Source organism: Suncus etruscus, chromosome 7 (assembly GCF_024139225.1).
Source record: "Suncus etruscus isolate mSunEtr1 chromosome 7, mSunEtr1.pri.cur, whole genome shotgun sequence".
Classification (NCBI taxonomy): Eukaryota; Metazoa; Chordata; class Mammalia; order Eulipotyphla; family Soricidae; genus Suncus; species Suncus etruscus.
In genome coordinates this window covers 53,132,585-53,157,075 of record NC_064854.1, presented here as the reverse complement: position 1 = coordinate 53,157,075, position 24,491 = coordinate 53,132,585, and positions in this window count along the sequence as shown.

The following is a 24,491-nucleotide window of genomic DNA, read 5'->3' as shown; positions in this document are numbered from 1 at the left end:
CTCCTACTAGCTGGGGAGAAGCTTCTTTTTTTTTTTTGTTTTTTGGGCCACACCCGGTGACGCTCAGGGGTTACTCCTGGCTATGCACTCAGAAGTTGCTCCTGGCTTGGGGGACCATATGGGACACCGGGGGATTGAACCGCGGTCCGTCCTAGGCTAGCGCAGGCAAGGCAGGCACCTTACCTCTAGCGCCACCGCCCGGCCCCCGGGGAGAAGCTTCTTGTCTTGTCTATTATAAACACTTTTTTACTGGACACAGGTCCTCCCTGAGAATGTGTAACCTAATTCTTTTGGAGTTTATCGTGTTTTGGGGGGGGGGTCACACCAGGCTATACTTTAGTCATTTCCAAGCTTGGTGCTCAGAGTAGTCCTCCCAGTAGTGCCCAGGGATTCATGCAATGCTGGAGCTCAACCCCAGGCCTCCTAGCTTGCAAAGCCTGTGCTCCAGCCTTCTGCTCTATCTCTCAGCCTTGTTACTTTTATTTTGAAATTTCCATTGCATTTTTATCAAAAACCACCCTCCAGGGGCCAAAGATACAGTACAGCAAATTCTCCTCAGCATCCCATATGGTCTCCTGAGTCCCGCCAGAAGTGTTCTGTGAGTGCTGAGCCAGGAGTAAGCCCTGAGCCCAGCTGCGTGTGCCCTCCTTAAAAGAAAACCCCAAACATACCAATAAACTAAAAAAAGCAAAACCACACTCCAAGCTTTAAAAACCCTCTGGCCATTTTTTATCAATCTTCTTCTTTCTTAGGCCATGAAATAAAATTGCTCCAAGGCCAGAGAGATAGTCCAGTGGGTAAGACGCTTGCCTGTGTGCATGTGCTCAACCAGGTTCGCTTCCTAGCACTCCAAATGGTCCCCTGATCCCCACAACAAGTGATCCTTGAGCACAGAGCCAGGGTTAAGTAAGTCCTGAGCACTGTTGGGTGGGACCCCAAAAAAACAAACAAAAATGTAAGGATTAAAAGTAATAAAATAACTTCCATTGAACAGTAGTTACCTATACAACCTCTTTGTATGGCCTTAACAGAAAGTATATAATTTTTTCCATTGGGGTCACCTCAGTGGTTCTGGGGTTGGGGGCACATGGATATGGTACCAGGGATCAAAGTTACATTCCAGCATAAACTTCCTACCCAATCCTGCATTAGTTTATTTATTATATATATATATAATGTTTTATTCAATGCATTTTTTAATATATTTTTTTATTTTGATCATAGTGGCTTACATATTGTTGACAATAATATTTTAGGTACATGTTTACATAAAATCAGGGGGGATTCCCATCACCAAATTGTCCTCCCTATTCCTCCGTTTTTGTTTTCCCTCCCATTTCTTCTTCCCTCACCCCCAGGGCGGCTAGAGTATGTGGTCCCCTCTGTATCTAACCTACTACTTAGTAGTCTTGGACCTGTTTGGTCTTGATGCCTCCCTTATTTCCCCCTCTAACTGGAGGCAGTACTAGCTATTTTAAGTTGCGTGGTTTTGCCTGAAAAAGAGAAAAGTAATAAACTGGGGTAAGAGTCTAATACCCCAAAAATGGGCGGAATCCTTCTAGAGGCTCTCATCATCGATTTGGGAGATGAAGGAGAAAGAGAAGGTGAAACATTCCACCAGTACCAAAAGAAGTGTCAAATATCCAGTGAGGACTCCAGCTATATCGATAAGCACCACAAAAAACAAACAAAAAACAAACAAAAACAAACATACAAAAAACACGCCATGGTCTTGAAATAAGAAACATGGCATAGCACATAACGGAAGAAAAGAAAGGGAGAGAAAAAATAAGTATAACTGGGGACAACAATTTCAATAATCACACCTAAACAGAGAAATCGACCAAAATAGATAGGTAAATAAAAATAATAATAATAATAAATGAAGGTAAATATATATATAATAACCAAGGTTTTGTGCTTTTGGTATTTTTGTTTTTTCCCTCCTGCCCTGGCACAGTAAATATTGGGGTCATTCGAAAAGGAATTCACTTGGCCTAAGAAACCGGACCTAGGCCCAAAAGTATCCCCAATGCAAGTTTATTTTAATCTTTATTTAAGTTAGACTCTATTGTCCTTGTTCTACAAATGAAGACAGAAATAACATTAGGGTAAATCACTTAACCAAGTTCATTGTAGGCAGGAAGTACCCAAACCCGGTTTTAATCTTTGACTTCCTAGACATCCAACCCTTATCTATGTAGTTCAACCTGGTTTGGTTTCAAAGATTACATTGGCAGTTCTGGTTGAGGGTGGAGTCTCCTCCAGGCATGCTTTAGGAACTGCCAGGTGCAGGAATCCAGCACCAGGCTCCCCCCATAAAGTAGGCACTCTCACCCTCTGAACCAGCTCCCCAATTTCGCCCTTAACCATTGCACTCCTTCTTCCCTCTTCCATTCTGTAAAGTCTTGCTCATGGGGGACAAGATTCCAATTTTTTTGCATTGCTCGCATCTGTTGGTCCTTCCTGGCTTTGCTGAGATTTGGTTTGCTCTCCCATTTGGGTGCTAGTGAACACACAGGGGCACCCCTTTCTCCAGATCTCTGAAGCTCTGGCATGGTGAGGACCTAGCACCCTGACTACTGTGTCTGGGAGACAGACGCTTCTTGGCAGTGAGACGCAGGGAAAGCCGCACCCTGGGGCCATCTGTCATGGTGTCTATATATAGCCCATCTGCCAGGAATCTTTCCAGCTATTTTCATATGCTTTGAATCAATTCGACTGCTTCCCCCACCCAAACACACACACACACACACACACACACACACACACACACACACACACACACACACATCTAGCTAGCCCATTCTGGACCCCACCACGCTGACCCCTCTCTGTTCTTGAAAATTCCCGCAGCTTTTTTGAGTGATTCTCTGAGAGGAGACCAGGTTGGAAGTATGTGTGCATGTATGTATGTACATGCACCTATGTTTATGCACATGTTTGTAATTTGGGGGGAGATGAGGGGTGTCTACTGTCTAAGCAGGTGAAATTTAAGCATACAGTGACTTCTGCTATGGCCTCCAGAGTAAATCGAGAAGCCAGGGTTCCCTCTCCAAAAGAAAAAAAACACTAAAAGTTCAGTCAGAGATGGAGTGATAGCACAGCAGGGAGGGCATTCGCCTTACCTGTGCCAACACAACTTCAACCTTCGGCATCCCAATGGTCCTCTGAGCACCACCAAGAGTGATCCCTAAGTGCAGAGCCAGGAGTAACCCCTGACCATCACCAGGTGTGGCCCCAAAAGCCAAAAGCAAACAATTCAACCAGAGTGAAAGCGATAGTTTAAAATGATGCCTGATCTATTCAGTGCCTTTTCTCCCCTCTCCTACCTGTGCAAGGAGAGTGAACTAATATAGTTCTGATGGCAGAGAATCATAATTATTTATCAAGATGATTACTCTGTATAGGTCCCTACCTGGCCCCGAAATGGCAGAAGTCTGCAGGCAAACTGTGAGACTTCAAGGCATGGGAATTGGAAGAGGATAAGCCGGAGAAATTTGTAGGCTCAGCTTGGGAGCCTGAGTGATTCTCTTCAGGTGCAGCAACGAAGCTCTCACTGGTCATACCCAGGACAGGAAATGTGCCCGTTGGCACTTGTGTCTTGGATGGAAAAATTCAGGCATTTTCCAAGTTCCAAAGCCAGAATGTGCCTTCTTTACATTAGGATTTCTTTTTATCTCTCCTTGCATCCTCCCTACCATTGGGTGAAGTTGACAAAGATGAAATCAATCTTGACCTGCCTTTGGCCTCCAAATCCTGCATGATTGAGTTTTCTAAACTCTGATGTGGTGTCAGATAAAAATGGGGCTAGTCACTTCCCCATGGTCTTTTTTGTTTTTTATTTGAGGCCACACCTGGCAGTCCTTAAGGGTTACTCCTGGATGTGCACTCAGGAATCACTCCTGGAGGGGCTTAGGGGACCATATGGGATGCTAGAGATTAAACCCAAGAAAACTGCATGCAAGGAAAGCGGCTTATTATACTATTGCTCCAGCTCCCTTCCTCATGAATTCTGAATTCTTCATTCTAACAAAGGGATAAGCTGATATTCACCATCAAAATGTTTTTTGTTTTTATTTATGTTTCTTTCTTTGGGCCATGCCTGCCTGTGCTCAGGAGTCACTCCTAGAAGGCTCAAGGGACCATATGAGATGTTGGGTATTGAACCCAAATTGACTGTGTACAAGGCAAGTGCTGCCTCCCCTCGCCCCATTGCTCCAGTCCCTCACCACCAAATGTTTGCAAAAATTTTGCCTATCCTTCTTGTAGATGGGACATCACTACAGTTGAATAATTTCTTATTGGTTGTCTGCAATGGTTTTTCCTGTCCTCAGTCTTTTCCTCCTCTTTCTCTAGAAACCCCTTTACAGGGTGAATGATAAGACTGGAATAATAGAGCAAAGACTGAAAGGACTGCTTTGTTTGTTGCTCCAGATATTTGACCCCCCCCCAACACCACGTGATCTCTAAGCACTCCTAGGAGCAACTGCCATGCACCACCAGGAATGACCCTCCCTCAAATCAAATAAGAAAATAGAAAGATGGAGCCAGAGTAATAGCACAGTGGTATGGTATTTGCCTTGCATGTAGTTGAACCAGGACAGACCCAGGTTCAATCCCTGGCATCCTATATGGTCCCTGAGCCTGCCAGGAGTGATTTCTGAGCTCAGAGCCAGGAATAACCCCTGAGTACCACTGCTGGGTGTGGCCAAAAAAAAAAAACCCTCCAAAATAAACAAATCAGAAAAGAAAATAGAAAGATAACTTTAAAAATATAAACACAGGGTCTGAGCAGAGAGGGTATTTGCCTTGCATGCATCTGGCCTGGGTTCAATACTCAGCATCCCATATGGTCCTTTGAGCACCTCTAGGAGTGGTTTTTGAAAGAAGAGCCAGGAGTAAGCTCTGAGCATTGCCAGGTGTGGCACAAAACAAAACAAAACAAAAACAAAAAAAAAAAACAGATAAAAGTATGTACACATGGCAAAAACCAATCAATTGGTAATAAAAAGTCACTGTAAGAAACATAAAGGTCTTTTCATGGTAGCCCTATGACAACATTATTCCTAAATTCCCCACCCCCAGTGGACCACCCTGAGGCTCTCTGAATATTCCAAGCATCCCACAGGTGGAACATGTAAAAGAGGAGTCACCTATGAGAACACAGGCCACCAGTGGGACAGAGGTGGGGGGCACAAAAAGAAAAGAAGTCTGTAGGGAACACAATAGGAAACAGCAAAACTGCCAGGATCTTGGTCCAAAACAGAAAAGCTGCCAGGATCTCACTTAATGCATGTAAGACACTGGAAATTCATACCCCCTAACAAAAAAAGACCAAAAATGGTATATTCCCCTAGATAAAATATTGTATGCTGACCAGAACAATGGTACAGTAAGTAGGATGTCTGCCTTACATGCAGCCAACCAATGTTCAATCTCCTGGAATATAACTCCTGATTATTGCTGGGTGTGGCCCCAAAATGAACATCCCCCCAAAAAAATTTCTATTGTATGAAAAACTCAATTAAAGAAACACTTAAAAAAGATGAAAGTAAAATAGTTCAGAATGCAAAGGGTTTGCAATTGTGTACCAGGAAAGAATAGAGTAGCTGTTAAGAACAGAAAAGATGACAAGTATCTTCTGGCTGCAAATGTGCCAGGCAAGCCTGGAATAAGAGTTCAGGACTTTTAGGTGCATAGACAACAAGAGCAAATAGACTAGGGAATTGATTGTAGTTTTAGGGTGCCTGCTAAAGTGCTCTGTGGAATAACCCAGCCTCTTGTCTGTGAATGTCTCTGTGAATTTAGGCAGTGTCAATCCCAGTAGGGGAGCAATTGGATATTGATGAGTGACTCACCATGAGATCACTCATGGCTGCCCAGGTGACCCTAAAGCTGGGACCATTCTTGTGTATTTCTTTATCTCATGTGTTTGTCTCATTCTCTGAGACCAAACCCACAGGATGGAGGCTGGAAGGTGCCACTTCGATTGGCATTAGAGAAGACATCAGGGATCTGAATTTGTGTCCATTGCTCATCTCGCCTCTGAACTGATTAATTTCTTAGCCCTGTGTAATACTGCAAACTTCTTTGTTCTGGTCCTTTCTCCTTCCCACTCTGATTTTCTCTTTTGGGGTGGGGAGATTATCCAAGAAGGTGTTACAGTTTTTTTTCGGGGGGGGGGCTCACCCAATGATACTCAGGGGCTAATCCTGGCTCTTTGCTCAGAAATTACTATTGGCAGGCTTGGGGAAAACCATAGGATTTCTGGGGATTGAATTCGGTCGGTTGCCTGTATGGTCCCTACCCACTATTGCTCTCGTTCTGTGCTATCACTCTGGCCCTGGCATTATGATTTTTAACATGATTAATATTAAAATATCAAACAACATATGACAAACACTAAAAGAATGACAAGGGAAAATCTAGATACCTACTCCTGCCATTGGTAACTTGAAAAAGAAAAAAATTGGTGCAGAAAAAGAAAAGATACGGTGACAAGAAAATCAGGAAGAACACAGTTGAAATCAATTAATTCCAAGTCATTGACAGAAAGGGACAGACAGATCTCATTCACAGAATTGTCACCTTCTCCCAAACCCTTCTTTCCCTCTAAGTTTCATTAATACCAGTTGTGTAGCCATAAAACCTCTCCCTCAAATCTGAAAAATGGATAGGGGCTAAAATAGAGCCAGGAATTAATTTTAAAAGTATCTCACTCGTCAGATATTCTACCCCAGTCCCTGGTGCCCTCTGGAGCAGGGCTGGATATTTATCAAGCCCCAACTTCAGACAAGCATGACTTAGTTTCTTGGACATGGAAATTACAAGTGGTACTTCGAGGCGAGCTGGTTTTGGCACAGAACAAGTGGATTAATCATTATGATATAATATAAAGTCCAGATGAAACAAAGTCAGCCCAGCCATTTTAGCTGGAAAAGGCAGTATAAATACTTCAAAACAACCAGTCCCCAAAAGAAATAGATCAACTCTGGAGAGAAACCATTTTCAAAAGATATAGCACATTTCAGGGGCTAGTGCTCCAAGGGAATGTTTGATCTCAAGTCAAGTGGATTCAAGATGAAAGACCCAAGATCAAAGCTGCTAAACCTACCAATCTATGCTTATCAATAAAGGACCACTGAACCATGGGACAAGCATTCTCAACTTCTTCTTTTTGAAACCCACTTAATTCTAATCCCAAATAGACTCTTACTGGGCAGACCACAAGGAAGCCATGACTAATATTTGGACTGGAAGCATATCCACTCTACTATGGCAGGACAAAATTAAAACTAACAGGGACAGGGAGTTCTTTGGAAGAAGATAATGACATACACTCATGACATTTCCAACCTGAAAGGAAAAGACAAACAATGAAGAGGATGATGAGAAGACAATGGCTATAGGAAACATTGATCAAGAACTAACTTTTTCCAGAAAGCATGCTAATGATTTAACATGTTTTCATTCATGAAGTCTCAAGCTTCATCCTTTAGGGAGGCCCAATCAATATTTCTGTTATTTAAGAGAGAATATGGAGGACAGAGATGCTCTCTCTCCTTTGACAAGTCTCAATATGGCAGCCAAGGAGATGAAGAGACCTTGAATACTGTTCTGCAAATTTGCCTTATTCACCTTCATAGTTCTGATTTCATAGATTCTTCATCTTTCTCCTCATTCCCTTTCAGTTATTCACTTACATTCTTTCATACAAAATGTATTTCAGGAAAATATCTTCTGTTAGCCATTTGTCCTTTATTTGTTATTCCAGTAACACTGATGCCAACTCTGAGGTCAAGTTTTGCCTTTCCTTGTTCATCAGCAGCATTGATCTGTCCCTTTCTTTTCGTTTCCTTTATTGACTATTTTTACTGGTTCATTCTCTTTTTCTCAACTCAATGCCTGGGGGCCTTTTCCTTAGAGCACTAAAAGAATCATTTAATACTTGTAAAGTCAATTAATTCTGGTTCTATGGGGAGAAAAATAGTTTCTGATTGTATATTTCCAGTCACAATTTTGTTTCAGAACTCCAGATCATATTCAGTTGCCTACTTCGGATCTCTCAATGACATCTCCAGCTTACAGGGATGAAACCAAAGGTATTATCTCTCCTAGAAAACCTGATTTTCCCGTGGTCTTGGTCAAAAGCACTGCTCTCTTCCAGTTGCTTCAGTCAAGAATTTTAAAGTAATCTTTTGGCACCTTTCTTTATCCTACATGTGTAAGAGCAAAATATGATACCTACCTGTACTTGAGTGTATCTTACCATTTCCACGATTTCATCAGGACTCTCAAGTCTTCACAATCTGGCCAAAGTTGCTATGACAACATCCTGACCTCTCTCCCTTTTTTTTTTTTTTTTTTTGGGCCACACCCGGTAACGCTCAGGGTTAACATACTCCTGGCTATGTGCTCAGAAGTTGCTCCTGGCTTGGGGGACCATATGGGACACCGGGGGATCGAACCGCGGTCCGTCCAAGGCTAGCGCAGGCAAGGCAGGCACCTTACCTTTAGTGCCACTGCCCGGCCCCGTCCTCTCTCCCTTTTTAACCTGTTCCAATATGAGAAACTTTCAAAAGTTTCCAAAATCTCAGAAGAGATGCCAAGCTAATGAATCTTATAGGTTGACCTTTGGGCTGAAAACTCCAAGGCCTCTTTGGGAGGGGATTGAGCCAAAAAAATCATCCTAAGTCTACAGATCCTGGAGCTCCTCCGTGGCTATGTGAACCTCCAAATTTTATAATACTCACAGCCCAGTAGGAGCAGAACAAAAATTAGACAGGAAAGTAGCATAGAAGTGAACTAACGGAGAGATAGCACAGTGGTGTTTGCCTTGCAAGCAGCCGATCCAGGACCAAAGGTGGTTGGTTCAAATCCCGGTGTCCCATATGGTCCCCCGTGCCTGCCAGGAGCTATTTCTGAGCAGACAGCCAGGAGTAACTCCTGAGCACTGCCGAGTGTGACCCAAAAACAAAAACAAAAACAAACAAACAAAAAAAGAAGTGAACTAAGCTCAATAAATGAAAACAATAACCCAGAAGGTTCATTAGCAACAAACAGCTCAGTAAAACCTCAGATAATGACTTTCATAACACCATTGAGAGGTATAACAATTCTTACAAATTTTATTTTACTATTAAAAAGTCTTTTATTAAATACTTGATTTACTAGGTTCTAAACTTTGCTTTTATAATTCCACTTACCATTTTGTTGTAACAAATATTATAAAATAAATTATTTGTGCCTGCTGAAGAAGCAGACGGGGTGGGGGGGACAGTGTTGGAGGGAAGGTCAGATTGGTGATGGGATTGGTGCTGTAACATTGACTGCCCCTAACAACCTTATTAACTTTGGGAAACATGGTATTTAAGTTGGGGAAAAAATTAAGTCAAAAGTTGGGATGTAACTCAGTAGTAGAACATGTACTTTGCATTCCTAAAAACTTGGGTTCAGGTCCTGGTGCCATATGCATAAACACACACATACATATCTATTGCATATATCATTTGAGAAACATTCAATGGTGTTCAAGTTTTCCAAGACCATACAAATACCTCTGGTCTCTTTCTTCTGCATTTTCTCTAAACATCCTTGCTCTTCACCACTTTACCATCTTGTAATTAGCTACTCCTCTATCCCCAGGGTCTTTGCACAAAGCATCCCTCAGTCTGAAATTCTCTTTCCCAGCAGACATGGAACTAGAATATTTCTTAGACTCAAAGCTCACCATGGCAGAGAAAAATCCTTCATATAAGTACTGTCCATCCTCTTAGCACTTCTGACCCCTGTTTCTTATTTTTATTTTTTTACATTTGGATCCCCACCTAGCTGTGTTCAGAGCTTTGTGATCAAGGTTTCAGCATCTCTTATGGGTGGTGCTTAGTGTGTGAAACGCTCTATTTAGGAGTTTCTATGCTTTGACTTTAGGCAGGATTTTGGGCTCCTCACTGCATCACTCCCTGGTGGTTGGAATCACCTTCTTGCCTCTGGCTCTGATACTTGTCTCATGTTTGGAGGTATTTCTTCTCTCCAATATAGAAATTCAAGTATTTTCAAGGCTGGATTGAGTGCACCACCCCCAAGCACTGAGCACAAACTCAGAAGTCACATGCAAGGGAGCAAGTGTGGTCTTATTCTCAGGGGGGTTTTGTGGAAAGACTGGATTCACCATGGTACCTGAGTGACCATAACGAAAGAAATATTCTTGAGAGCTGGACTAAGGTCACAAAACAAGTCAGCTTAGGGTAAAGGAAAAGACCCAGAAAGTTTTTGAAAAGAGGACTGACATTCTCAGAGGTACACCATGGGGGAATGGAGAAGTGGTTCCATGGTGGTGTTAAAACAAATTTTAAACCAAAATGTAAAACAGTGAAAAATAAGGTTTAGATCCCAGGAGACTATTTGTGATGGTGGAGTTGGGGTTGGGAGTAAGAAGAGATGGTTAAGGAGGGACTGGGTAGGGGTGGTACAAAGAAGACAAAAGAGTGTTGGCTCTGTTCTAAGTAAGTGGCAGTATTTCCCAGGACTGAGATAAGAGGCAAAGAAATGGGAGCGGTGGCACAGGCGGCAGGGTGTTTGCCTTGCATGCGCTAACCTAGGACTGACCTCGGTTCGATCGATCCCCTGGCATCCCATATGTTCCCCCAAGCCAGGAGCTATTTCTTTTTTTTGTTTTGTTTTGTTTTTTTTTTTTTTTGGTTTTTAGGCCACACCCGGTGACGCTCAGGGGTTACTCCTGGCTATGTGCTCAGAAGTCGCTCCTGGCTTGGGGGACCATATGGGACACCGGGGGATCGAACCATGGTCCGTCCTAGGCTAGCGCAGGCAAGGCAGGCACCTTACCTTTAGCGCCACCGCCCGGCCCCCAGGAGCTATTTCTGAGCACATAGTCAGGAGTAACTCCTGAGTGTCACCTGTGTGGAGAGAGAGAGAGAGAGAGAGAGAGAGAGAGAGAGAGAGAGAGAGAGAGAGAGAGAGAGAGAGAGAGAGAGAGAGAGAGAGAGAGAAAGAGAGAGAGAGAGAGAGAGAGATTTAAAAGGGTGGGGGAAGGTTCATGTTCAGGAAATTTCCAATCAGGGCTCTGGCAAATTCAGATACTGGGGTGGAGAGTGATAGAGACAGAGCAGGGACAAAGAGACAGATACAGAGACAGAGAGATGCAAAGACAGAGAAAGACAGAAACAGAGATAGAGAAGATCCTTAAACATCGCACAATCCCTGGCCCTTCCTTCAGCGAATCTGTTTCTGAGCCCACATGTTGCACCTTGCAGAAAGCCACGCACAGAGATTCAGTGTCGCTGTTTACTCTGGTGAAAGAACTCCTTTTGGAGTTTGAACTTGGTCACACCTGGTAACACTCAACTCACTCCTTGCTTGGCATCAGGGATCATTCCTGTGCTATCTATTGCTCAGGGCCTGAAAAAACTGCTTCAGAGAACATCTTTAACCTCTATTGCCAGCTACCTAGGAGAGCTGATGGATATGGAGTTTACCTCTCTCTCTTCTCTCTCTTTGTCTCTTTCTCTCTGTCTCTCTCTGCTGATCTCTGTCTCTCGTTCTCTCCTTTGTGCCTCTGAGATGTGGGCCACTGGCCATTGGTGTTTCCTCTTCTTCACCCCGTGGCACCTAGCGGAGCAGGTCTGAGGCCTTTCTGATTTTTCCACCAAGGGAACAGAACCGTCTAGATTCTTTTACTATGGGAATGGAACCATCTAGATTTATGGCTGCTGAAAAGATGCCCTTCTTTCCTCTGAGTTCTGATTCTCCTCTTTCAAGAGGATGCCCTTAAATACCACCTGGTGGTGCAAAATGCTTTTGTCACCCCAAACTGGAAAATACTTTTATCCCTGAGCTTGTAAGAAGTTTCTTTGGAGTCTTGATTGGGGGGCCATCAATGTACCTCAAGTGGTAGAACTTATGCAGAGGAGGTGCAAGGCCCCGAGTTGCACCTCTGGAATGACAGCCTCCCCTCACAAGCACTTTGGGAGTGATAGAATTCCCAGGCCCATTTGCTGAGGATAGTTCAGTGCTGGGACTCACTGCATCTTAGGTGGTCCCTAAGGTCCCTGCAGTATAGGGGTCCAAGGCATTGCCAGAGGTGTGTCCCCTTAACTTCTGTACAGTCTCCCTGTCTCTCTGCTGTCTAAATCTGGAGATCAGCTCCAGGAAGCTAGTTCTGGCTATTCTCCTACTTCTGATGGCTTTGGATTTAGTGACCACAGAGCTGGGTGGCAGAATGGTCCTATCCGGAGGCTGGCAAAGTTAGATGTGGTGCATCTCGGGCTTTGAGCAGTCAGGGCTGTCATCACGCCAATCATAGTGACCAGCTGGGTTCACACAGGCTGAGCACAGATCCATGGAGGGTGTGCAGACCTGAAGGCTGTCCTGGTCATGTTTACACTTGCTGAGCTCAATGCTCCCCATTGTCTCTCTTCTACAGTCTTCCTGCCACAGCCCTCACTGAGATCCCTGCAATCTGGAGCAACGCTTGTTCAAAATCTGAGCTGTCCTGCAAATATAAACAAGCAGAGAATATAGTTATAAACACCTGTCAATAGGGTGTTTCAGGGCTGGGGAGAAAGTTCAGAGCCGAGGGCAGCTTTGGCATATGAGGGCCTCAGCTTGGACCCTCCTGCACTGTGTGAACTCAGAACATTGCCTGCAATGGGCCTGGAGTGCAACTGGGTGTGTGTCCCCAATGAAAAACAAATGAGGGCCCGGAGAGACAGCACAGCGGCATTTGCCTTGCAAGCAGCCGATCCAGGACCAAAGGTGGTTGGTTCAAATCCCGGTGTCCCATATGGTCCCCTGTGCCTGCCAGGAGCTATTTCTGAGCAGACAGCCAGGAGTAACCCCTGAGCAATGCCGGGTGTGGCCCCCCACCCAAAAAAAAAAAGAAAAGAAAAGAAAAACAAATGAAAGGAAAAGGACAGAGTCTAATTCAACAGATAGGGGAACAATAAGACATTATAGAGATTCCCCTGAACCAGAGGTAGAAAAGGAATGAGAATTGGGGCTGATTGGTTAAGACATGCTGGTGTACCCACATTGCACAAAGCAATGAGGGCTTCGTCTGTGTTTTGATGTAGAAGAACCAATGTTTTCTTATCCAAGAGTCCTACCTCACAGATAGGGCTCAGGAGGAGAAAAGTAGTTTAGAAAGGGTAGAAAACCTCTTAATTCCTCTACCCACCCACCCACCCACCCCCATCCCAATAGCACCTCTGGGTATGATCCAACTCCAGCCCCCAAGTAGGCATCTCATCTCAGCTATTCATCCATTACGTGACACTGAGCAGGAAATTAATCTTTCTCAACCTGGTAGTCTGAACTATGTACCATTCTCGGGGGGAGAGGGGAGGATGAGTGGCTAACGATTAGAATATGGTCCATCAAATGTTCTGCATTGGAGTTAGCTCTGAGAAAGATTCCATCGGGTTTTTCTGATCAGAATTACATTCACTTGGAACATGGATGAAACTTCTGTTTGTATAGCCCACCTGTGCTCCCCTCCATCCAGAGCAAAAGCCAAAATTCCTTTTGAATTTGAATTTTGAAAGTTTGAAACACTGCCTTGTGTTTCAAACCATAAATAGATAAACAAAAGGATCATCAATATTGAATCTGGCTAATGGAACCAACGAGTGGGTGTTAGTTCCAAAGTGAATTATTGAATAGGTTTGTATAGATATTTATATTTATATTTATATTTATATTTATTTATTTATTTATTTATATTGACTATATATAGGCTCTTTTTTTTCCCCTTTGGGGAACACACCTGGCAATGCTCAAGATTCTGAGCTCAGGGACCACACTTGGCAGGGACCACATGGGGTGTCAGAGACTGAACCTGGGTTGACTGCATGCAAGGCAAGTGGCCTACCTACTACAGTATCTCTCTAGTGCCCCCTTCTTAAGGCATGTTGCCCATGTCCCCAGTGTGACCCAGAATTCTACAATCTCTCCACAACCTTTACTAAACAGGTCATTCAGATCCCGAGTCTCTGTAGCTTCAAGAACCTAGAATCAGAACCCTGTCGGGAAAATTCAGAATCTCCCATCCATCAATCCTTTAAGAGAGAGGTTAAGCATAATGTCCAGTGCCACACAGCCTGAGTAAAAGTGGCATTCACAGAAATCTCTTGCTTGCTAAATTATTACCCCCCCCCTCCAGCTTTCTCCACCTTAGCAAGGGCCAATACAAATCTGGGGTGTTTCTCTGCCTACACTGAGCCGAGAAACACTGGCAGAGGGGCCCACGGGAAGCAAGGAGGTGCCGTGGACAACAGCCGAGCGCTAGGGTCCCGCGGGAACACGCCCAGCTCGGTGATTTATTAGCTGCGATGGGCCATGAAAATAGTCATCGCTCCCTGCACCGCCCGGTTTGCACGGCGTCCACGCCCGGCCTCTGGAACAGCTTCGTGCAGGAAGAAAAAGCTTCTCATCACGCAGCAGCTGAGTCAAAAGGTCTAAAAGTGAGGTTTCTGCTCCTGTTGGCTGCGGTGCAGCCAGGGCTGTCGACTGCACAGAGCTTCCTGGGAGGGGCTGGCCAGAGGAGATGCACCCCCTTTCTGGCCTCAGCTTCTCCTCACCCCACCCCAAGGGTGGAGAGTCTGACTTGAAGGCTTGCGGTTTGGGGCACCGTGGGAAATGGGGTTGCCCCAAGCAGCTCCCTTTAGTGCTCCGCAGCCCAGTTTCCTCAGAATAGAAAGAGGGGGGCCCTTGGTTCCACTTTTCTGTGGTTCTGCTTTTTGGGGGGGTTCTTCATAGGGGAGTTTTAGCCTCGGGATTGTTCTGCTGTAGATCTTGGCCCTTCACTCCTATCTCTGTCTGTCTGCATCTCTCTCTCTTTCTCTCTCTCTCACTCTCTCTCTCTCTCTCTCTCTCACTCTTCTCTCTCTCTCCCCCCTCCCTGTCTTTCTTTCTAGCTCTTTCTCTGTCTCTGTTTTTCTAGCTCTTTCTCTGTCTCTGTCTCTCTCTTCTGGGTTCTACAGGTCATACAAGCTCATCTAACTCCGTAGGTTAGCCCCTGGACTCTCAATCTCAACCTGGTCCTACGGCAAACCTGTCCCCCTAAGCCAAACCACCACCTTTGACTCTTCCTTGCAGGAAATACCCTTGATTCTCCTCATTGTCCCAGAGCACACCCATACGCAAAACTCAATCCCTCTTCTTGGGTTGGTTGCTAATCTAATACTTTGCCCACTCGCCAAGCTTCTATAAGCTTTTCATGCAATACCTAGTTTGAGGTAGGAGGGCACACAGCAGTGTTCAGGGCTTACTTTTGGCCCAGTGCTCAGGGATCACTCTTGGTGGGAATATAGAGACCATTTTTAGTTCCAGGAATCAAACCTGGATCACTAGGTACAAGCCCTATGGTTCCTAGTTTTTGTTTATTTCGAAGCCACAATCCGGCAGCACTCAGGGATTACTCCTGGTTCTGCGTTCAGAAATTACTCCTAGTAGGCTCAAGGGACCCATGGAATGCCGGGGATTGAACTCAGGTCAGCTGTGTGCAAAGCTGTGTGCTATTGCTCCGGCCCCTTGGTTTCTATTTTTAATCTTGCTTCAAACCTTGCTCCAATCACCTCCCTCAAATCTTCCTCTAGCTGCATTCCAGGAAGTTACAGAGATGCTGAGTTTGTCTGAATCTGTGGGTCTTTCTCTAACGACTGGAAATGCCAAGAAGGCAGTGACTAATCTATTTATCTTTATTTTCTTATCCTTATAGTTTGGTTTGGAGACCACACCCAGCAATGCGTAGGGCTCACTTCTGGCTCTGTGCTAAGGGCTTACCCCTAGCAGGGTTCAGGGAACCATATTAAGGGTACCAGGGATTGAATTTGTGTAGGCCGTGTGCAAAGCAAGTGCCTGTTACTGTACTATCATTTACTTTCTTTAATCACCTTTCTAGGTGACTTTCTGCCCAGCCCAGATCATTCCTGTACTCCCGGGTTGGGGCCAAGGGGGGACATGCTATAGGGTGCTCTTTTGAGGAAAACTGCTTGGAACAGTAACAATAATCCAGGCACGTGCACTGTGTGATCCGATCCTGGAGTAAGGTCAGGATTGTCATTTCTCCTGATGAGCACATGAAAGCTCTAGTTTTCAGACAGATGAGCTCCCAAGTGACACATCTTAAAAGGAGAATGTGATGTGACACCAGAACATCTCCCTAGACTTTGGGGTTCCTCAAATCTCTAGGGTCCCTCTGCACCCTGAACACCCAGAAAGGCAAGGTTTGCTTAAAGGGATTACTGGACTTAGTGCAAATGGGAAGAAGCAATAGAGGGTAGTGGGAATTCTCATTATTTTTTGGTTTTGGTTTAGGGGACCACACCCAGTGGCACTCAGGGATTAGTTCCAGCTTTGTGCTCAGAAATCACTCCTGGCAGGCTCTGGAAACCATATGGGATGCTGGGGATCAAACTTGGGTCATTCCTGTGCAAGGCAAACTCCCTACTCACTGTATTTTCACTCTGACCCATCACTGACTTTTTGCATTTTCCCTCTGGGTCCTTCCTTCAGGCTGACAAGAAACATGAAATACCTGGGAAGTTTTAGGGGCCTGAGGTGGACTGAATGTGGGAAAACAGGTCCTCTTCCTGGGAGCCCGCAGTGTGCCCACATCAGCATCAGGGCATCAGCTGGGCCCTGCGTTGCCATTTACTGTCTGTGGGCTTTGCTGAATTATTGATGTCGGGGCTGCCTCAGGCCGTCCCAGTTAACGAATCAGCCACTCTATGAAAGTTTAAAGAGGCTCAGGAGCGCCATCTCCCCTGATTCTGAACTCTTCATGGGCCATCTGGGCTCTCATTTCTCAGCCAGTCAGCCGGAAATGGTTCTCCTGGGAGTGGGGGTCCAGCCAGAAACTCATGGACCAGCCCAGGGCAAGTCTGTGACCTGGGTCCCGACTCGATTCCTGGATCCTGGTGATGGAAGCTAGGTGGATACAGATGCTCCCAAAGTCACTGAAAATAAAGCCTGTCCAGTCCCCACCCCCACCCCCCAGACAGCAGTGTCCTCTCTACATCTACATCCCCAATAGGTCCTGAAATCAGGATGAGATGCTGAAGCTATGATTCACATCTGAACCTGTGATGTTCTGTTTGGCTTCGAGACTAGTGTTTTGTGTGTGTGTGTGTGTGTGTGTGTGTTGTGTGTGTGTGTGTTGTGTGTGTGTGTGTATTTGGGGGCTACATGGAGAAGCTCAGGAGCTACTCCTGATACCTTATAGGCTACTCCTAGCACAGTGTTCAGGGTTACTATTTGCACACTGTGCAAATTTACTCTTAATACTGTGCTCAGAGTTACTCCTGGGGAGATTGGGAGGGCCATACCTTGCCAGGAATAGAACCCAGACCCTCCTGCATGGAAAGAACAAGTTAGCACTAGCCTTTAACCTACCTCCCTAGCCCCATGTGTTTTTTTGGTACGTGTGTTGTATTTTCCATGGAAATGAGGTTTTGTTTTAGGAAGATTCTGTTTATTTCTTCTCCCCCATTTTTAATAGGGTTTTTTCTTTTTTCTTCTTATGTCATTATCCCTGTGCTCCTGTATCTTGACTCTTCAACCTTTGTCAGATGATTATGGGGGCAGAATGTCTGAGACCTGAAACCCTTCCAAGACTGGAAATCACAGAACAGTCAAACAGAAGAAATTAATAACCATGTCATTTTTTTAAACTGGAGATTTGATTCAAGTGTCTGGTTTTCTGAGATCTGGGAGACAGAACTAGGCTCCCTAATGCAGTCTTTGTGCAGACTGTTCCATCCTTGGCTCTAAATGACCCCCAAACACTGCTGGGCATGGCCCTAATGGCTCTTAGAACCCCGAAGCTGGAGTAATCTTATATCTTGGGTCAAGGAACTGAAGCCATAGTAGGGAGCTTGCTTTGCCTTGCATTTTCAGGAATGTTTATTGAGACATTGATATACTGATTAGAGTTGTTCCTAATACAGTTGTTTCAGGCATACGATGTCCCAACCCCAATCCCTTCACCAGTGTTCCCCAGGTTCTCTCCAACCCCCCAACCTACCCCTGGGCAAGTACGTAACACATTTATTTCATATAAATTAAACTAAAAAAATATAAAGGGATGGCAAATAGGATTATCAGAAAATAAATACATAAATTCAGTTGTGAGTATTAACTATTATATTTGGGGGGCATATCCAATGAGATTACTCCTGGCTCTGAGCTCAGAAATCACTTCTGGCAGACTTGGGGGGCCATATGAGTTGCCAGAAATTGAACCTAGGTCAGCCATGTGCCAGGCAAATGCCCTATCCACTGTGTATCACTTGAGTCCCAAATTGCTATGTTTTAAACCTGTCCTAGTCTAATAGAGGACAACCATATGCATCATTAGTGAGATTCATATTCAATGAAAGATGTTGGGAAGTGTGTCTTGTTTTTAGAAAAGCTCTTTTAATGCATCCTGTAAAACTGGTTCCAAGGCTGTGGATTCCCTGAGCTATTGCCTGTCCACGAGCTCTTTATCTTCCTTTTAATCTGAATGAGAATCCAGCTGGATAGAGTATTCTCAGCGAGGAGTTCATTTTATTGAGTTTTGGTGCTCTGTCCTTTCATATTCTTCTGATTTGCAGTTTTGATCCCTTGTACCTCATTGGGTCCCTCGAGCCCTGCCAGAAGTGATCCCTGAGCACAGAGACAGGAGTCAGTCCTGATAACCACTCAGATCTGCAAATGCTGTGTCTGTGTTTGAGATGAGAAATGTTGGTTTTTGTGAGGTGGTCAGGAAGTGGCCTCAGGTTTTCTCCATCACTGGGGAAGCTAGAGGGATGCCCTTTCATCTAACCTGTAAGCTATCTCAGAAAAACAATGTGACAGCAGCCATTAGCTACCCACCAGCAACCTATTCATTACCTTATATACCAAAGAAGCTGATGGAACCATGAATGATTTTGTGAATACCCAGATTGAGGCTGTAACTGTGTTCATCTGGATAAAAATTAGTCTCTTCTGGTTTCTGTTAGATCTTTAAACTCTCAAATAATCTCAATATTGACTTCCCTAAGTTACCATAGCATCCTTTGTAGTATTTTGTAGTATTTGTAGTTTGTTTGGGGCCTATAAAGTCAAGATTCACCAGTCCCCTTTCCACCTGGATTAATTGGATCTTCTCTTTTTACCTTTTTATTTATTTTTTTCTGGGAAACACCTGGACTAGTCTCTGAGTTTACTCCTGGTTCTGTGCTCAGAGCTCACTCCTGGTGAGACTAAGGAAACCCTTATGATTCTAGGAATCAAACCTGGGTCAGCCACCTGCAAGGAAAAAAATGCCCTAGTCACTGTATGTATTATCTTTCTCTCAATCCCCCTGACCATCTTCCAAGTTTCAGGCCTGATGGTAATTCTTTTTTTTTTCTTTTTTGGTTTTTGGGCCATACCCGGTGACGCTCAGGGGTTACTCCTGGCTATGCGCTCAGAAGTCGCTCCTGGCTTGGGGGACCATATGGGACGCCGGGGGAATCGAACCGCGGTCCGTCCTAGGCTAGCGCAGGTAAGGCAGGCACCTTACCTTTAGTGCCACTGCCCGGCCCCCAGGCCTGATGGTAATTCTAATATAAGCTGGTCAAGGTTGAGTTGACCCCGTTGATATTTTTTAAACATAATTGTATTCACAAAGTACTGAAATTGAATTATGATTACACAACAGATACCTAAGTCAAGTCAAAAGGGGTTATAGTTTTGACTGTTAGACTAAAACCATGAAATACGTGGAAGGAAACCTAGACAAAACAATTTTATGATATTGGATTCTGTAATTCTTCAGGGATTCTGCTCCTATAGCAAAGGAAGAAAAAGCAAAAAAAAAAAAAAAAGTAAACAAATGGAATCACATCTAACCCAAAGGGCTTCAGCACCGCCAAAGAAAATCTCATTAAAAAGGAAAGGCAGCATACAGAATGCGGGACAATATTCACATATCACCCATCCGACTAAGGGCAGGAGTCTAAGAAATGCACAAAGCACCACACCGAGAAAACAAACAGCTCCATCAAAAAGGCAGGAGAGGAGCTTATGAAAGTCTTCAACAAAGATGATCTCCAGATGGCAAACAGGCACATAAAAAAATACTCATTATCACTTATTATTGGGGAAATGCAAATCAAAGCAACAATATGAGAATGGCACACATCAAAATGACCCAAAACAATGAATGTGAGTGGGGGGGGGTGGAGAAACGAGACCCTTTATGGTAGGAATAGAAACTGGTAATAGTCACTATAAACACCAGTATGAAGATTTCTAAAAATACTGGGGCTGTGGAGGAGAATGTTCCATCTACCCGAAGAATACAAAAATTCAAATGTGAAAGATCTCTACATGCCTATGTTCATTATATCTCTGTGGACAATGCCAGGATCTGGAAATCATTGCAGTGAGGACAGGAACAAGAAAATGGGAACAAGAAAAAGACCAAGGAACAAGAAAATGGGGCTGGAGTGATAGTTCAGTCTTGCGTGTAGCTGACCCAGGTTCTATCCCCACCACCCCATGCAGTCCCCTATGCCTATCAACAGTGGTCCCTGGATGCAAAGTCAGGAGAAATCCCTGAGCACTACTAGGTATGGTCCCCAACTCCCCCCCCCAAATATAGAAAAAGTGGTTTAGACTCAGTAGAATGTCGCTCAATGAAAAGATGAATGTTTGCTTCTGTGACAACATGGAAGGGGAGAGGGGAGGGTTGTACTAAGGGAAAAGAAATAAAAAGTGAAAGACACTTCCAGTGAGATTTCAGGCAAATACAGGCTGGAGCCAAGTGAGATGGGAAACGGTGAATCCAAGAGGGACCCAAGAAGACCCCAGATGTGTGGTTACAAGAGAGTCAGGTGAGACAGCAACCATAGACAGCCCTGTAGAGTGTACAACTGGGCTGTGGTGACAGAGACTTTGAAGATGTGTGAATTTTCACTCCCTCATCACACACAATTTGTCATGTCAACTGTTATGTTGAAAAAGGAAAGAGAACTGACTGGACCAAGCGCAAAGCCGTGGAATTGGGGTTTTTCAGGAGCAAATGTCCTCCTGAGACATTGGATTCTGCCATCTTTGCGTGACATCCACAAACTCATTCTTTGCTCTCCAGAGTGTTGATCCATCTTGGAGAGAGCTCCTGGATGGGTCAATGTAGGGCATCCGGACCCCTCTGAAGTACAGGGAGTGGGTAGGCCCCCTTTAGAACACATTGGATGTGGGTTCGTATTTGGTTAAGTTCCCTCTGCTCAGCTCTGAGGGCCCCATCCCTGCTGGAACCCAAGTGCATCGTGAGACACAGGATCCCAGACTACAATGGGGCACTGAGGGACAGAGCAGGGGACGGCAGGGGGCATCATCAGACAGAGCCAGGGAGAAAGCAGCAGGGACCAGGGCTTCATCCACAGTCTGCCAGGGGACCTCAAAGTACCCACTTAAAGCTGTTCAATAAATAACCAGACGGCAGAAGCGTCTGTGCTAATTTGACACGCAGGACTCAAGGACCCATTTAGGCGTTAGCCAGTGTTGCTATTAAACAGCCTGGCACTCCCGTCTCTCGCAGGGACCTGGTTGGAGGAACTTGGGTGAGATGTGACGTTTCCAACATTCTCTTGGAGTTCATTTTTAAGTTCTTATCCCCCAGCCCCACAGATTCATATTTAACCCCCTGAGTGCCATGCCTTACCTCTCCGATTTCTGTACCCTGTTCTCTTCCCTGCCACTTTCTTGAGTCACCTTCAACTCTGGATCCTTCCTAGCTCAAGAAACAAGCCCTGAGCCTACTCCAGCCTTCAAGCCCAAATATTGTGTCCTTAGAACAGGGGTCCTCAAACTTTTTAAACAGGGGGCCAGTTCACTGTCCCTCAGACCATTGGAGGGTCTGACTATAGTGAAAACAAAACTTATGAACGAATTCTTATGCACACTGCACATATCTTATTTTGCAATGAAGAAACAAAACAGATACAAATACAATATGTGGCTCGTGGGCTATAGCTTGAGGACCACTGCCTTAGAGTATGCTAACATTCTTTTATGGGGGTGTCTATGTGCTTGTGGGGATGACTGTATGCATGCATGCATACCTGCATTTGCCATGTTCATGAGTGTACATGGCCTGAGTGTATTTGTGTACAAATATGCAAACATATTTCTATGTGCATGTGTGTATGTTCGTGTCTATGTGAAAGTGTGGTGAACACATATGTGTGCATGTGTTTGCTTTGTGCGTGTGATTCTGTGTGTGTATGTGTATGCCCTTCCCTGCACATTTTCTCTCACGTGCTTCTGCTCCATGCACACAGCTGAGTATTTCCCAGTCCAACCCCACTCATGACCTTGGCTGGCCTGTTGGTTCATTGGCCTCATGATTCCATAGGTTTTCACGTGGTTGGTAACAGATCCAGAAATGAAAATAAAATCACTATCAAGGGCAAATAAATACTATTATGGACAAATAAAGCAGTGGACATTGGGGTGGGAATTCTAATGCATGAACTAGAATTGATTTCCCCCCCACCCCGAAATATGATGGAATTAAAACCCAGCTACAGAAGAAGAGGTATCATTGGATATACTGCCATAGAGATTTAAAGTACGAAGAACAGGCCGGCATGATAGCACAGTGGGAAGAGTGTGCCTTGCACACAGCTGAGTTTGGTCTTGGCATTCCATAGGGTCCGCCACAAACTTCCAGGAGTGATCCCAAAGCCCCGAGCCAGGGTAAGCCCTGAGCATAGCTGGGAGTGACCTTAAAACCCAAAACAACCGCACTATTACCACTTCCTTCTAACCCAGGACAGCCTCTGTGTCATTTGTGGATGCAGAGCCTGAGCTCAGAGCACGGGTACCGGGCATCAAGGGAAGGGCGTGGGTACAGCTGGTCTGTAGGAAGAGCAGACTCAGCCCAGCACATACGCTGATCTTTCTCAATAATTCTGCACACACGCTGCTCTTTCTTATACTGAGGGAACCATTTCCTTCCCATGCCCAATGGCCATATTCAGGGGCTCCCGTGCTCAGGATGATGGGCCCTTTGTTTGCATCCAGCCGGGAGCTGAGCTTCCTTCCTGGCCCAGCTCTGCTTGCATTCGCTGTTGTTACCAGCACCATCTGCTGCTTCCCAGAATGATTCCCTCTGAGCAGAGCCGCTGTCTTCTGAAGAGGACAGGAAAACTAATGACCAACGCAAACCTGCCAGAGAACAGACACCAGAGGCTTCCTCTTTAATTAAGGAGTCCTAATGAGCCACCGGCCACGTGCAGGGGACCAATTTCCCTTTATAAATAGGAGACTGACAGGGGAGTGCTTCAGCCTTTCCTGAGGCTGTTTTTCTGTGCTGCTTCCCTCTGTCCTGCCCCTTAACACCCATGAAACACCTGGTGTCCCCCAGTGTTCCCCAGTACTTCTCCCCTCCCTCTCATTAGCCTGAAACCCTAAGCTTCTATGTGTATCAGCCATGTAAGAAGGAGTCTAGGGGCCAGAGCGATTGTACAGTGGGGAAGGTACCTGCCTTGCACGCGACTGACCCAGGTTCCATCCCCAGCATCTCACAGGGTCCCCCTGAGCATATGGTATTTACAACAGCTTTTGGAGAGTTAGGTAAATTTATTATTATCATCATCATCATTCAATGCACTTCCTTTTACTCCTCTGAGTTTAAGTTGTTTTGGTCAGTGAATGATTCCTATGAAATCTTTCCCATTATTCCAATAGCAATTCTCTAAAAAATTTTTTTTGTTTTAGAGTCTAAAATTTAGACACATGGTTAATAAGAGAGGAGCAAGAACAGATGGTTACTTTCTGTGAGAAATGAAGCCTGTGCGAACTGCCCGTCAAAGCAAGCATCTGAGCCCTAGAAGTTGCTAAACTGTAGCCCTAGGGGGTTTTGTTGCTGTTGTTGTGTTGTTATTAATGTAGACATAAAAGATAAGGATGCATTTTTTTTAAAAAATCATCTTTATAAATCCATTAAGATACAGTATTGTTCAAGATGGTTTTGGATGCTCTGGGCACATGAATAGGAATGGCATCAAGAAAAGCTAGAATAAAAAATAAAGAAGAATGCTGAGATGCCCAGACACACAGTTTCTATTTCTTTCAATTCTTTGACTCTGAAATCTTTCCAAAGTCACTGGAGGAAAACAAAGTCTGGAGTGAAGGCAATGAACCAGAAGAGGGATGGCTGGTACTGAACAGGCAAGAAAGAAGCTTCCAGAGAACTCTGGGGTCTTTTCAGAATGAAGCAAGATGACTCCCCCAGCCTCTAGTACTGATCGCCAAGGCTGAATCCCACCTCCATGTAAACTCAACCCAACTCCTTGGTCCTGACTTTCTTGAAGCATAACGAACAAAACAAATCAGATGTGAAAGTAGTGTAGATGCCACCCAAACTCTATAAACAACAGCAACAACACAGAAGGTATAACTTGCAGCAAATGACTTAGTGAACCTTCAGACCATAATTTAATAGCCATACT